The sequence below is a fragment of the Siphateles boraxobius genome, unplaced genomic scaffold, assembly GCF_051911475.1.
Source record: "Siphateles boraxobius isolate OS27281-9 unplaced genomic scaffold, OSU_SipBor_1 61, whole genome shotgun sequence".
NCBI lineage: Eukaryota > Metazoa > Chordata > Actinopteri > Cypriniformes > Leuciscidae > Siphateles > Siphateles boraxobius.
In genome coordinates, this window is record NW_027509188.1 from 4,388,660 (window position 1) to 4,403,667 (window position 15,008).

The 15,008-nt window shown below is 42.6% G+C and overlaps 1 pseudogene across 1 annotated transcript; it reads right to left on the reverse strand.

Moving 5' to 3' along the window:
* Positions 1-575: 575 nt before the first annotated feature.
* On the reverse strand, positions 576-14,262 carry LOC143718429 (uncharacterized; annotated as a pseudogene). The gene is made up of 12 exons (XR_013196388.1): positions 14,222-14,262; positions 14,073-14,092; positions 13,806-13,936; positions 13,534-13,666; positions 13,001-13,167; positions 12,287-12,442; positions 12,138-12,222; positions 11,744-11,915; positions 7,501-7,563; positions 2,070-2,132; positions 1,603-1,671; positions 576-673 (listed from the first exon to the last, which is right to left on the reverse strand). The product of XR_013196388.1 is annotated as an uncharacterized LOC143718429 (transcript).
* Positions 14,263-15,008: the final 746 nt, after the last annotated feature.

Sequence of the window (15,008 nt, forward strand, 5' to 3'; positions counted from 1 at the left end):
AGCCTGGTGCAAAAGCTGCTCTCACCCAACGTCTCCATCAGCTGGAAAGAAAACGATATCAAGCCACTGTTATGTTTCACCCACATGTACCAGACATTGATCCTGTAGACAACCCCTACTTGTGTCAGGCCCTCCCCATGTCAAGCATACAGACACTAGTATACAATGATGATGATGGTGATAATGATGATAATGATAATGATAATGAGGATGACACTGAGGATGACCATGATAACTAGGAATGTTAGCACTGGTATGACAGGACAGGGTCTGTATTTACAAAGCTCACAAAGACGTGTTTTACTAGGTCTGATCTATTTTAAAGCTTAGGTACTGTATTTAAGCACATATCGACACTAGTATGTGAGTACAAAATTGTGTGTTTACCACATTGTGATATTACTTATTTATTGTAATGTACAAATGTGGTCATGTGTGAGAGTTTGTTTTCTTTTTAGTGAGCTCATCAAACCAAATCCCCTTCGACTGAGTTGAAATGACAATAAAGTATTCTTAAAGAATAAAGAATCCTCTGAATCAACTATAAGTTTGTAAACTATGGTAAATGGACTGCACTACACTGTGCACTGTGACCATGAACGCCACTTCTTTCTTGCATTCTTATTCTTGTCATCAAAATGGACGCGGCAGACACGGCACACATTGTCTCCACCTACCAAAGGAAAAACACAAATATTTTGGAAGTCAAGCCAGTTAGTTGAAATACTCATCACCATATTCAAAGCAACATATAAAAGGCAGCTTATTCATTTGTAACTGTTGCCAAATGCAAATGTGGGTATTGCACATCAATTAATCTCAGATATAGCTGATTCTCAATCGTTGGAAAAAAGTAGGTCAAGAAAGAAGAGTTCCTGGTTTCCATTTCAGAAAGCAGCTTTAGTATAACCCTGAAATAAGGAAAACTCTGGGTTTTCCCTTTCAGAAATGGATGTAAATCAAACCTGAGACAGAGGGGTAACTAATTTTTAATTTCAGAAATCTCATCACCACTTTGTTCTTCAGCTGCTTCCAGAGCTCTTCACATTGATGCAGGTTTGATTACTAACTGTAAGGCCATAACTTGTACAGTCGTACGTCGGCCTGCTGTAGCCACCCGTAGGCTTGTACACGGGTACATTATCATTTAAAAAAGCAATTGCTGGTGTTCTTACCTCCTTTCTCTGTATTTGTATAGTAAAGAAATGTACTGGACAACACCCTTTGCACTTTCGAGATGTTTTATACGCTACTGCACGTTCTGCCTGGAATCTGCCCATTGAAAGACTTAAAAGTGAATCTAGTTAAATGCTGTTATATCCTAAATGAAAGGATTGGAGGCTAATTTGTCACAGTCTAATGTTTTTTTACACCTTTTAAAATGTTTTAGTCTATGCTTCTGTTTCCATATCTATTCTTATTGTAGTATTGTAATCTGTTGAAACTGCCTTTTTTATCCAGGCTGCTGCTAGTCTTGGCCAGGTCTACTATGAGGAAGAGCTCATTTGTTATATTTTGTTATTTTGTAACTTGTTAAGGCAATATATATGGTATAACAGTCACTTCCTGTTATATAAAAATAACCACAATGTGGAAAGATACCTTTATCTGCAGTCATCACGATGGCTACAGTAGTGGCTGTTTCTGAGGACTCTTCCATCTGCTGTGCACCTGAAGTACATAAAACAAAACACAATAATAACTTTCTAAATACACATTTTTACTCTTAATTACAAATTCATAATTCAAATTGTCAGCATACTGTCAATAATTAATTAGTAAATCATTGATTAAAAAAAGATTCAATTAAATTCCATTATTTGCATCTAAATCTCAACAGCCAATTCAAAATCTAAAATGATCAGAATACCAACCTTATATATGCCGTTTAATGTCACATGGATAAATATTGTATCCATAAATTGTAATTTTCAAACAAGTGAGCTTTTCTCTTTGTGTAAAATGTCAATGGAAGACTAAGACAGTAGTTTTAATTAAGCTTGAACTTAAGCAATACCAAAAACGGATTTGTAGCATTTGGTAAAATGTATTACGATTACAAGAAATACCATTTTCACACATGGCCTCTAAAATTTCCTCCACCGACTTCGTCTGGATGCCATCCGCTGTGTCTGTTGATTTGAAAAGATTAAACCATCACACAAAGGTGAAAATGTCATCTTTTGATTAATTGTATTATTTCAATAATGTATACAGTAGTTGTCATAGATCGCTCATCAGTGTCTCGCTCTGGTCATCGAAGAACCCCCTCTCCTGAATATTGAACTACATTTCCTTCTGTCCCATTGTCTGTCTGAACCTCTCTCCTAATCACCTGCACAGGTGCAGCCACTCTTCTCCCCTCTATGAAAGCTGCTCTCTCTCTCTATGCTCGGTGCGAGGTCTTGCATCTGCCACGTCTATCTTCACTGAGTATTCTACGTTCCCTGGATTTTCCTGGTTTATCGATCCTAGCCTGCTCTCCTGGTCTCCGTGTATCTGCTGCCCGCCCCGACCCCAGCCTGGTATTGTTTCTGAGTTTGGATTGCCCTTGTCACCTGTTATTCACCGTGTTTTCTCTGTGTGCTTCTCTGTTTAATAAAAACACTGCAAATGGATCTGCACGACTCTGCCTCTTCGTCACAGAAGACCTCGCCACAACAGGATCCAGCAGCCTTGCGACAACTAACCTCTGATATCTCCAATCAAGCGTCAGTTCTGATCGTTCATCAAAAACAGCTGGAGAAGCTAACCACACTTACCGATGAGTTGGTGAAATCCATGCGGACCCTCACGACACAAACCGCCGATCCTGTTCAACCCGCGGCACCTCCGCTTCAGCCATCACCCAGCGTGAGTACACCATCAAATAATCCACGTTTGTCTCATCCTGATAAGTACGATGGTTCAGCTGCAACATGGAAGGGATTTCTGCTTCAATGCACACTGTTCATTAAACAACAACCCAACCTTTTCCCTGACGACGACAGCCGCGTGTCTTTTATCGTTTCGCTTCTAACTGGAAGAGCTCTGGAATGGGTGACCGCGCTCTGGACGGGAGGTAATCTCACCTTTCCCTCCTATGATAATTTTCTCATCCAATTTAGAGAGGTTTTTGAGCACCCTGCCAGTGGGAGGGAACCGGGCGAGTTGCTTCTGTTGATACGTCAGGGAGGATCATCCGCGGTGGATTACACTATGACCTTCCGCACTCTCGCCGCGCAAACAAGCTGGGGCGACGATCCTTTGAAATTACTGTACCGTAAAGGTCTCAACCCTGATCTGCAAGGAGAACTGGCATGCCGGGATGAGGACAGAACCCTCAGTCAGTTGATGGAGTTAACCATTCGCCTGGATAATTTAATTCGAGCCCGACGAACACCCCTTAAGCACCGAGTAACTGAATATCCCTCCGCGGGTCCGGAATCTGAACCTATGCAGATCGGTTTCACTCGTCTCACCCCCGAGGAGAGAGAGAGACAGTGCGTAATCATCTATGTCTGTACTGTGCCCAGTCTGGCCACAGGAGGGCGACCTGCCCCAATCGACCCACCGACCGGGACCCCACTGCAGTGAGTTTCAGTTCTCATATCTCTAAGTCTCTTGTATTAGCCGTCACTCTTCACTTTTACGACAAGTTCATTGAAACATGTGCTTTAATTGATTCTGGAGCTGCAGGGAATTTTATTGATTTGAGCTTTGCTAAATCTAACTCCCTCTCTCTCGTTCCATGTGACTCTCGGGTGGCAGTGGCGGCGATAGACGGACGCCCCTTAGGTTCTGGCAAGGTTCACCACTCAAGAAATCACGTTGATCACGGACGCCCAGCACACTGAGAACATTCACTTCTTCACCATTGACTCACCTCACCATCCCCTCATACTGGGCCTTCCTTGGTTAGAACAACACAACCCGTCCATCTCGTGGTCCGACAAGCAGAGTACCCAGTGGTCCGATGCCTGTCTGAAGAGATGCCTTAACACTCCCATCAGTAACACTCCGCTGAGCTCCCATTCTGAAAATCCTGATCTCCAAGGGGTACCCGCTGAATATTATGATCTCTCCCTAGCTTTCAGCGAGGACAAGGCATCTCAACTACCTCCTCACAGATCCAGTGACTGCGCCATTGATTTAATCCCAGGTGCCACCCTCCCGCGGGGAAGTGTATACCCTTTATCTCAGCCAGAGTCCGACGCCATGAGATCTTATATTGATGAGCAGCTCGCCAAGGGCTTTATCACTACCTTCACTTCTCCTGCTTCGGCCGGTGTATTTTTCGTGAAGAAGAAGGACGGAGGGCTTCGACCCTGCATAGATTATCGCGGCCTCAACAAAATCACGGTCAAGTTTCGCTATCCCCTACCCCTGGTCCCGGCCGCCCTGGAACAACTCCGCACCGCCAAATTCTTCACAAAACTAGATTTGCGCAATGCATACAATCTGATTCGTATAAGAAGAGGTGATGAGTGGAAAACCGCTTTCTCGACAACAACAGGGCACTATGAATACCGGGTCATGCCGTTCAGCCTTTCCAACAGTCCGTCAGTGTTCCAGGCCTTTGTAAATGAGATTTTTCGCGACATGCTCAACCAGAATGTAATTGTATACATCGATGACATCTTGATCTTCTCAGACACTCTAGAATCTCATGTTCGGGATGTGCGAGCAGTTCTCCAACGCCTCATCAAGAACCCGTCTGTATGCCAAGGTGCAAAAATGTGAATTTCATCAAACGCAGATCACCTTTCTGGGGTACATCATCAGTGCGGAGGGAGTTACCATGGATGACAGCAAGGTCCGATCCGTAGTTAACTAGCCACAACCCACCACCGTTAAAGAGATACAACGTTTTCTGGGCTTTGCTAATTTTTACAGATGGTTCATCCGAGATTTCAGCATCACCGCAGCTCCACTCACATCTCTCCTAAGAGGAGGGGGACATCTGTTGAGGTGGTCACCCGAGAGTTTATCTGCCTTCAACCAGCTAAAGGAGAAATTCACCACCGCTCCCATCCTTCATCATCCTGATTCCGAGCGTGAGTTCTTTGTGGAAGTGGACGCCTCCAGCACGGGCATCGGTGCCATTCTGTCTCAGCGGCATGGAGTCCCAGCTAAAATGTTTCCCTGTGCCTTTTATTCCCGTAAGCTCTCCTCAGCTGAACGAAACTACGACGTGGGCGACAGGGAACTTCTGGCCATGAAGGCAGCACTAGAGGAGTGGCGACACTGGCTGGAGGGAGCTCGCCTGCCTTTCACCGTGCTCACAGACCATCGTAATCTGGAGTACATCAGGTCTGCCAAACGTTTAAATTCCAGACAGCCTAGATGGTCCCTCTTTTTCTCCAGGTTTGACTTCAAGATAACCTACCGTCCTGGCTCTAAGAATGGTAAAGCAGACGCCCTATCCCGCCAGTTCGACAGCTCCCCCGTTCCACCCACATCCGAACCCATCCTGCCTTCGTCTCTCATTGTCGCTCCGGTTCAGTGGGACATAATGACCGAGATCTCCTCTGCTCTTAGGGAGAGTCCACCGCCTGCCGAGTGTCCTCCCAATCTCACCTTCGTACCACAATGCCTCCGCACCCGAGTCTTACAATGGGTACATAACACTCCCAGTTCTGGACACCCTGGGATTTCTGCGACCACGCATCTAGTCTCCAACCGCTTCTGTTGGCCTTCGCTCCAGAATGACGTGATTTCCTTCGTTCGGCAATGTTCCACATGTAATATTGTCAAATCCTCCCATCTAAAGCCAGCTGGGCTTCTTCAACCCCTGCCCATACCGCAGCGGCAATGGTCCCACATCGCGGTCGACTTTGTTACTGATCTGCCTCCCAGTCAAGGTTACACTACCATCCTCTCAGTGGTCGACCGTTTTTCTAAAGCCTGCAGGTTTATTCCCTTGGTCGGATTACCACCAGCGTTACAGACAGCTGAGGCCCTGCTACAACATGTCTTTCGCCTGTACGGTTTACCAGAGGACATCATCTCCGACAGAGGTCCCCAATTTACCTCCCGGGCCTGGCGGTCATTGTGTGGACAACATCAACGTCAGTTTGACTTCTGGCTATCACCCCCAGGCCAATGGACAGGTGGAGATGTTGAACCAGGAGCTCACGCGCTTTCTACGCACCTACTGCCATCAAAACCAGGAGCTCACGCGCTTTCTACGCACCTACTGCCATCAAAACCAGTAGGACTGGAGTCGCTTCCTCGGTCTGGGCTGAGTACGCCCAAAATTCCCTGCGCAAACCCTCGACTGGCCTTACGCCTTTCCAGTGTGTGTTAGGTTTCCAGCCTCCGCTATTTCCTTGGTCAGGTGAGCCCTCTGATCTCCCCACAGTTGACGCCTGGTTACAGAGGAGCGAGGAGACTTGGAACAACGCTCATGTCCACCTACAGCGAGCCGTGCGCAGAGTCAGAGTACAGGCGGATCGTCACAGGAGAGGAGGTCCCAGGTACACGCCCGGTCAGTGGGTCTGGCTGACGACAAGAGATCTTCGTCTCCGGCTCCCCAGTAAAAAGTTAAGCCCCAGATTCGTGGGTCCCTTCAAGATCCTCAGACAGATTACTCCAGTGTCGTTCCGGTTAGCCTTACCATCTTCTTACCGCATTTCCCCCACCTTTCACATGTCTTTGCTTAAACCTGCAGTTGCTCCGAGGAGAGAGGAGAGCCAGGAGGAGACCACGGCAGAGAGTTCTCCCCCCATCATCATCGAAGACGAGGGGGCTTACCAAGTGAAGGAGATTCTCGATTCCAGACGCAGAGGCAGGGTGTTACAGTATCTCATTGACCGGGAGGGGTTTGGTCCTGAGGAGAGGTCCTGGGTAACTTCTCAGGACATCCTGGATCCAGCTCTCACCACCACTTTCCATCAGAACCATCCGGAGAGGCCAGCCCCTAGACCCCGTGGGAGACCTCGTCGGAGCGCTGGTTCTCGCTTCGGGAGCCGCTCGTAGGAGGGGGGCTCTGTCATAGATCGCTCATCAGTGTCTCGCTCTGGTCATCGAAGAACCCCCTCTCCTGAATATTGAACTACATTTCCCTCTGTCCCATTGTCTGTCTGAACCTCTCTCCTAAACACCTGCACAGGTGCAGCCACTCCTCTCCCCTCTATGAAAGCTGCTCTCTCTCTATGCTCGGTGCGAGGTCTTGCATCTGCCACGTCTATCTTCACTGTGTATTCTACGTACCCTGGATCTTACTAATTTATCGATCCTAACCTGCCCTCCTGGTCTCCGTGTATCTGCTGCCCGCCCCGACCCCAGCCTGGTATTGTTCCTGAGTTTGGATTGCCCTTGTTACCTGTTATTCACCGTGTTCTCTCTGTGTGCTTCTCTGTTTAATATAAACACTGCAAATGGATCTGCACGACTCTGCCTCTTCGTCTAAGTAGTCAAATGTGCTGTGTAATGACCACAGTTACATATCTAGTTAGCTATGCTTAAGTTTAATGTAATATATTTATTTAAAGATAAAATAAAAACAACTCAGCGTACCTTCTGCATCCATGTGCTCTGACATCCCCGCTCCTAAGTCAGTGGGGTTGCATTGTGCTGCGTCTGATTGATATAAAAAAATAAAAAAAATAAAAAAATAGAAAGACAGAAAAAACCCTTATGTAGCATGAGTTTAACAAATAATTGGCCTTCCTGCAATAGTACTGGAGAAAAATAATGGATCACACAGCAGTGAATATATCAATGAGGGAATGTATTTCGAAGGAATTATTTACATAGAATTTAATTAATGAATAGTTTGATGAGCATGAAAAAGATGAAAACCATTACCAAGGGCCACAGTCACTAGTCATATTTAACTAAACATCTATAGGATATTGAGGATAATGACGAAACTGAGAAATAGTGTCACATCCCTTACAAACTGTCAAAGACACATACAGAATCTATAACCTGAATCTGTTTCAATTAAATTTTATTTATATAGCACCAATTCATAACAAAAGTTCTCTCACAGCACTTTACAAACAGAGTAGGTCTAGACCAGAGATGCCCAAACTAGGGCCCGCGGGCCAAAGTTGGCCCGTGGTAACCTTTGATTTGGCCCACCATTCCGTCCGGGGAGAGGGGGGAGAGAGGGAGGAGATGGGGGAGATGGGGAGAGAGGGGGGAGGGGGTGATACCTTCGACACAGATCGTCCTTTCTAATTTGACATAACATTTTTGTTTGTTTTATTGTTGAACTACAACAGAATAAACTGAAATTAAATGTTTAAATTAAATGTAAATTAATTAGATTTTTTTCCTGTAAATGCGCAATTCAAGGTGCAGCACCGCGTGCTTTGCGACACTTGACGTAATTTAACGTTAACAAATTAAACGCAATAATGGAGAAATCAAGGCAGTGGCACACAGACAAGAGAAATTTTAAAAAAGCTTGGCAAGATGAGTTTTTATTCACGGAAGTCAAATCAAAGGCAGTATGTCTAGTTTGCAAACAGTCTGTTGCTGTTTTAAAAGAGTACAATATCCGTCGTCATTATGAAACAAAACATTCTGCAGCTTTCTCAAAGTACAGCGGCGAGGCGCGAAAACAGAAGGCTATAGAGCTGCTTGCTGAACTTCGATATGAACAGAGCGCGCTGCTACGTCCTTCATCAGCACAAGAAAGCAGCACACGGGCCAGTTATCAGATTTCCGCTCTAATTGCTAAAAGTGGAAGAGCCTTCGCTACTGGAGAGTTCGTCAAGGAATGTCTTGCAGTGGCTGCTGAAGCAGTTTGTCCTTCTCAGGTACGAATGTTCTCACAAATTAGCCTGTCAAGAAATACTGTTACCCGACGCATAGAGGACATGGCTCAAGACATCAGCGAGCAAATCAAGACAAAGGCGAGTGCGTTCTCTGCCTATTCAATAGCCTGCGACGAGAGCACCGACATCCGATTCCGCACAGCTGTTGATATTTTTGCGTGGAGTAAATGAAATGTTTGATGTGACACAAGAGTTGGCTGGCATTGAGACCCTTGCCAGCTCCAAGGCGCTTTCTCACCGACAGTTCAAGGCACTGATGGATGAGATGGATGCGCAATATGGTGATGTGTTGTACCATCAGGAGGTCAGATGGCTCAGCCGTGGAAAAGTTCTCAGGAGATTTTTTGATCTGCGTGATGAGATCAGAGTTTTTCAGGAAAGCAAGGATGGTAATATCCAAGTGCCCACTAATAAGAAATGGCTCTCTGACCTGGCTTTCCTTGTGGGTGTAACAGAGATGCTCAATATTTTGAATGTTCAGCTCCAGGGAAAGGACCAGATTATCACCCAGCTTTTTGATCACGTCAGAGCCTTCAAACAAAAACTACTGCTGCTCAGAAGACATCTCTCGGCAGGTAACAGTAACATTTACAGTTATAATATTCGGGATATTTTGTGCAATTATAATTATATTATTTTTAATTATATTTAGAATTATATGTGGAGTTTACATTTATATTCAGTCATGTCAGCATTTGTATTTTTGTTGTACATCAAGCTAATAAAATTTGCTTAAAATTTGCTAGTTTCTTAAATTGTCATGAAATAATAATTTCCTTCTTTTTTCAGTTATTTATTCTATTTTTTTCTCCCTCTGTTTTACATGCCTGTCCCAGTATCACACTGTTCTTTCTGTTTCTCATCTCATTTGCAGGAAATTTAGCCCATTTTCCCTGTCTTGGAGAGGTAGGTATGGTGAAGGAGAAGGTACATGAGTATGATGCTGTTCTCAGCAACCTTATCCAGGAGTTTGACAGTCGCTTTGAGGACTTCAGACACAACACTGCTGACTTTGAGTTGTTTGCTCAACCCTTCATCATCAGTGTGGATGCAGTCAGAGATGATCTTCAGATGGAACTAATTGAGCTTCAGTGTGATTCAGAACTGAACACGAGTTCACATCCCTTCCCTTGACAGACTTCTACAAATGTGTCCCAGCAAACAGGTACCCAAAGATGTGTAAGCAAGCACAAGTGATGCTGTCTCTGTTTGGCAGTACTTACCTCTGCGAGCAGACTTTCAGTCTGATGAACTTGAACAAGAGTAAACTCAGAAGCAAAATAACTGACTCTCACCTACATAATATCTTGTCTTTGTCTGTAAGTCAGCTACAGCCCAATCTTGAAAAACTTCTGAAAAGTAAGGACCAGCTTCATATCTCTCATTAGGTCACTGACATTTCAACCACATGGTTTTATTATTGCTTGTGTATTTGGCATTGAACTGTATTGTACATTGAACACTTGGGGATTGTTGGTTTTATTGTAATAAGTTCATTAAAATGCAAAACTTTACAAATAAAACTGCATTAGTTAATCAGATTAAAGCTGTTTTATATTTATTTTAAATATTATGAAATAAATAAACCCATAGCAACTTTAATGTAATACAGTTTGATTTATGATGCAAAATTTACTTTTGGCCCACGGCCCTCAATCAAGTTTGATTTTTGGCCCTTCATAGGAAAAAGTTTGGGCACCCCTGGTCTAGACCATGCTCTATCCATACACTATAATATTGTTAACAAATACCCAACAATTCCCTCCATGAACAAGCACTACTGTAGGTGACGGAGGCAAGGAAAAACTTCTTTATAAAGGGGTCATATGATGGTTCTAAAAATAACATTATTTTGTGTATTTGGTTTAATGCAATGAGTTTATGCGGTTTTAGGTTAAAAAAAGCCATTATTTTACACATACTGTACATTATTGTTGCTGCTCTATGCCACTCCTTTCTGAAACATGTCAAATTTGTATAAAGCTCATCATTCAGAAAAGCGCGGTGTGCTCTGATTGGCCAGAAATCCAGTCCATTGTGATTGGGTCAAATACCTTAAGCGCCTGATGGAAATATCACGCTTCTTACCATATCTGGAATATCAGCTCCCAAAGCAAAGCAATATTGACAGACGCTAATGTCAGTCCTACCTTATCAATTAGAGCCGGAATCTGATCCGGATGATGCAGATGACTAAGCTGATTGATCAACGTTGCCAGCACAACTGGACTAGAATTTATCAGATTGGTAAGTCTGCATTTTTTATCTTTGAAACGACAAAGATGTAGTCTGAGCTCTCCCAGGTGCTAGAAACAGTCCTCCGAAAATGCGCAGCACACAGTCGAATATTTGGGTTGTCCTGTTCTGGAACAGTGTTGTAAATAAAGCTTAGCCCCTGTTTTCTAATTTTGTCCTCTTTTGGAAAGCTAAACAAAGTAGTTGGGCTTTCGCAACGAAAAACACAGCGTCTCCATGACATGCCGGCGCGGATAAAAGTTATGCCTTCTTTGCGTATACATTTGGGCGGTGTTATGGAACTCTGCCCCCACATACTGACGTAGAGATGTGGGGGTGTGTTTGAACGAAGTATTTTTGGAAGGTGTGGGTGAGCCTTCACTTTTACAAAGAATATCTCTTTAGGTTTGAGACTTTGATCTTTGTAACGCTACAGATCTTATACATGCACAAACAGCTACATAACACACTAAAGAGAAAGAAAAACAAGAAATCGCATCAAATGACCCCTTTAAGAGGCAGATACGTCAGAACCATGGCTCAGGGTGGGAGGCCATCTGCCTTGACTGGTTGCGGTGAAGGGACAGAGAGAGATGCAATGCCCCAAAACTATACAAAGACTTACATGTAGGCCTGTATTATTCTTTAGTTAACTTATTTTCCCCACTTTGCATAGAGCCAAATGGTCTGCTAAAACACAAGTGGAGAAAGACACTGGTAATGCTAATGTCACTTACTTATTTCAAATGAAATCTCCTCTGCAGCTTTAAAAATGTCGACCAATTGGTTCCTTCCATAAAAGGAAGGCTTCCTGAGGGTAAGGCTTGTGGGCAGTCCAGCTACATTAATGGTCATGCCGTGATTTACCAGGGACTGGTAGGGGAGCCTCCCAGTTACCTCCGGCCTCCTCTGAAATACACAGGCACACACATGCATACACACGTTACACAATGTTACACAGTTGGACAATTGTGACTCTCCCCTCTAGTTGATAGCCAGTGTACAGGCTGCAAACAGACATTTTGGTAAGGTGTCAATCTAATGGTTGATGGGCACATTAGATAATTTATTTATTTGATAATAATGCCATGGATTCATGAAGGTATTAAAAGTATTTGAACTTATGCTTACTATATTTTTGGTTGAATAGATCTTGCACTTTTCCTACCAGAACACTGACAGATGTAACAACAGACAACAATGATTTCATAAAACTGTATGATGTATATTTGCACTATTACAGGCCTGAGTCAATTTCTGTGGATTTTTATATAACCAATACCTATGAAATTCAGTGCAAAGTTGTTCACTGTCTCTGTTGAATCAAGGAAATCAGTGGCTCCTTTGCTGCTCAGTTCAAACACCTCTAATGTGGACTTTTGACGGTCAAATGATAAAATGGCTGTTTCCACACCCAAATCCTCAAGCTTGGACACCTTTACAATATTTAGAAGAAGACAACCACAAAAATAGTAAATAATTGATTATACACAAAACCTACTTTTAAAAATTCAACACACACTGAAGAAACAACTCATAACAGGGCTTGGCAAAATAAAAACAGTGTTGTCACACGTGGCAAATAAGTTGTCAAGGACCACCCAGGGTTACATTAACTATAAATTAGTTGTTTACATAGAGTCCAAATGCAATAATTTTGACTCATAGTCATTTGTGACTACTAAAGCTTCAATTGACCACCTTGATGTGAATAGACTAGCCCAACCAGTAGGAATTTAGTTTGAGAGGGTGGTACAAGCCTTTGACAATTTCTTCAAAGTGAGAATATTTGATGTTGATTGCCATGTAAACAACAATCTGCTGGAATATTTATTTGGGATGAATTCATTTGAAATGATGAAAAAAATCTACAGATCAACAATCCAGTTGTCTGTCACAATGTTCTGCTCACATCACAATTGCTGTGGATCATCATTCCATCTAATACTATAATAATACCACAAATGCCTAGCAAATGAAGCCATTTTCCAAACCTCTAACTTCAGCTTGTTAAGGTGCATTTTAATTCGGGCATCCCTCATCTCAGGGCTAAGGTCCTGTGTCTGTCCATGTGCCCTCAGTGCTGCTGCCTCTTGAAAGTGTTTCTGCTTTTCATCTTCCCCCAATGTGGCCCACCTGCCCTTAATGTCATTCATTGTGCCTGAGGAAAAAATAGATGCACAGAAAACTTAACACTTTAGATTCAGCATCTCTTTTTCAAAGTAAATTCATACAACGACAATCTGGCCAACACACTGGTTTACTTGGGTTGTGAAACCCATTTCTCTGTAACAACTCTGTAAAAACAAGATAAAATGTAAAGTAGATGACCTGATGATTCTTTTCAATACACACAGCAGTCTTACGTTGATGAATGCAACTTGCGTGAGTGAAGTACTTGCCAAATACTATCTTGAAAATCTGTTTCATGACCCTTGTAAACCCCTGATGTCAACAGGGCGGCTATGTACAAAAACAAACCATTTAGTATAACAATTAGAAGAAGCCGTTCAATTTTGTCTCTCACCTTTGTTTTTGAATATGTCCCTACAAAAAAGATTGCAAGGCGACAGCTCTCTGATGTGAACTTTGGCCTTTGATGGCCGGGGTTCAGACGAAGCTTTTGTAATTTCTGATCTTTTGTAATTACCGATCCAGTTCTGGAAAACAAAAACAAAATATAAAGAAAGAGTATTAAACTGAATGTTAACAAAACACTTCATCTATGCAAGCAGTGCAGCAGAATGATATATTTATTTGACATGTTGTTTGTTAGTGTGGCACTAAAGTAAAACTTACTTCTATGACACTAGTGTCCAAACCAGGAGCAGATGCAGCTCTTGGAATTAATTCTGACCCAACTCGTTTCATTCCATCCTCAAAAAAAAATTTCAGGGTTTCCTTTTGATTCCCATTAATGGGAGTTCTCTCTTGTTGAATAACAACAAAGAAAGAAAAAGCTAGTCAGTAATAAATCAGTAATAAAAAAAGACAGTGTTGCAGATCATACCATCGTTCTCAGACACACTTGTCTAATGCTTCTAGATTAGCAACTGCAAGGCTTACCTCTCTGGGCCATCTTCAACCTAAAACATAAACAGAAAAACTTGCACTAGACAGATTTGTGAACGGGCCCTTTTCTCTAAAAAGGCCAAAACCAAATTTTGGATTGTTCAACAAAGACATAGAGCATGGAAGTAATAAAACAAACTTACCACAGAAGTCCTTGCAATCCACTGGAAATTCATGCTGTAAAGGGAGAGAAAAAAATTAGGTAAAGAGATATTAATGATACACAAGCAGGCAGACAGATAGATAAATAGACATTTTTTTTCAAGTTCAATGTCAAGGACAGCAATAAATGTGACACACTAATAGATTGCCAGTATCCGTCTTTTGCATGAATGTAATTGAAAGCTTCCTCGTGTGGGATCAAATCCATCCAAGCTTTTTTCAAACCCACAAAACTTTATTTTACATTCTAGTCGAGATCCCAAGGTTCCCAAACAGCCATAAAATACGTCATGGGTTTGAATATTTCACTCAAGTCAATAGGAGTAAGGTTAGGCCTATGATGGGCGTTAACGACCATACAATATTATGCAATAGGCTGCTTTACAGTGTGGAAAAGTAATTTTTACAGGCTAACTTTGCGTTTAATTAGAAACTAAATTTCCCCATCAGCTTCATACGTAAAAACATGCTTATTGGCAACGTTAATGCTCAAATAAAGCAAGTAAGTTAAGGTAATGATAGGCTAATAACGTAACGTAATAGGGCCTAACGTTAGCCTATATAACGTTTACAAAATAATCGCAATATGCTTATCTCATGTAAACACTCATGTCACGCAACATTAAAACACATTTTATGTATTGTTTTCCATTATTGACTAATTAATTACAGTATAAATGATCGGTTTTATCATTTAAATGTTCTTACCTGAAAATATCAAGCGCGAAATATCACAATACGGTTATCTAATGTCAACACTCATGTCAC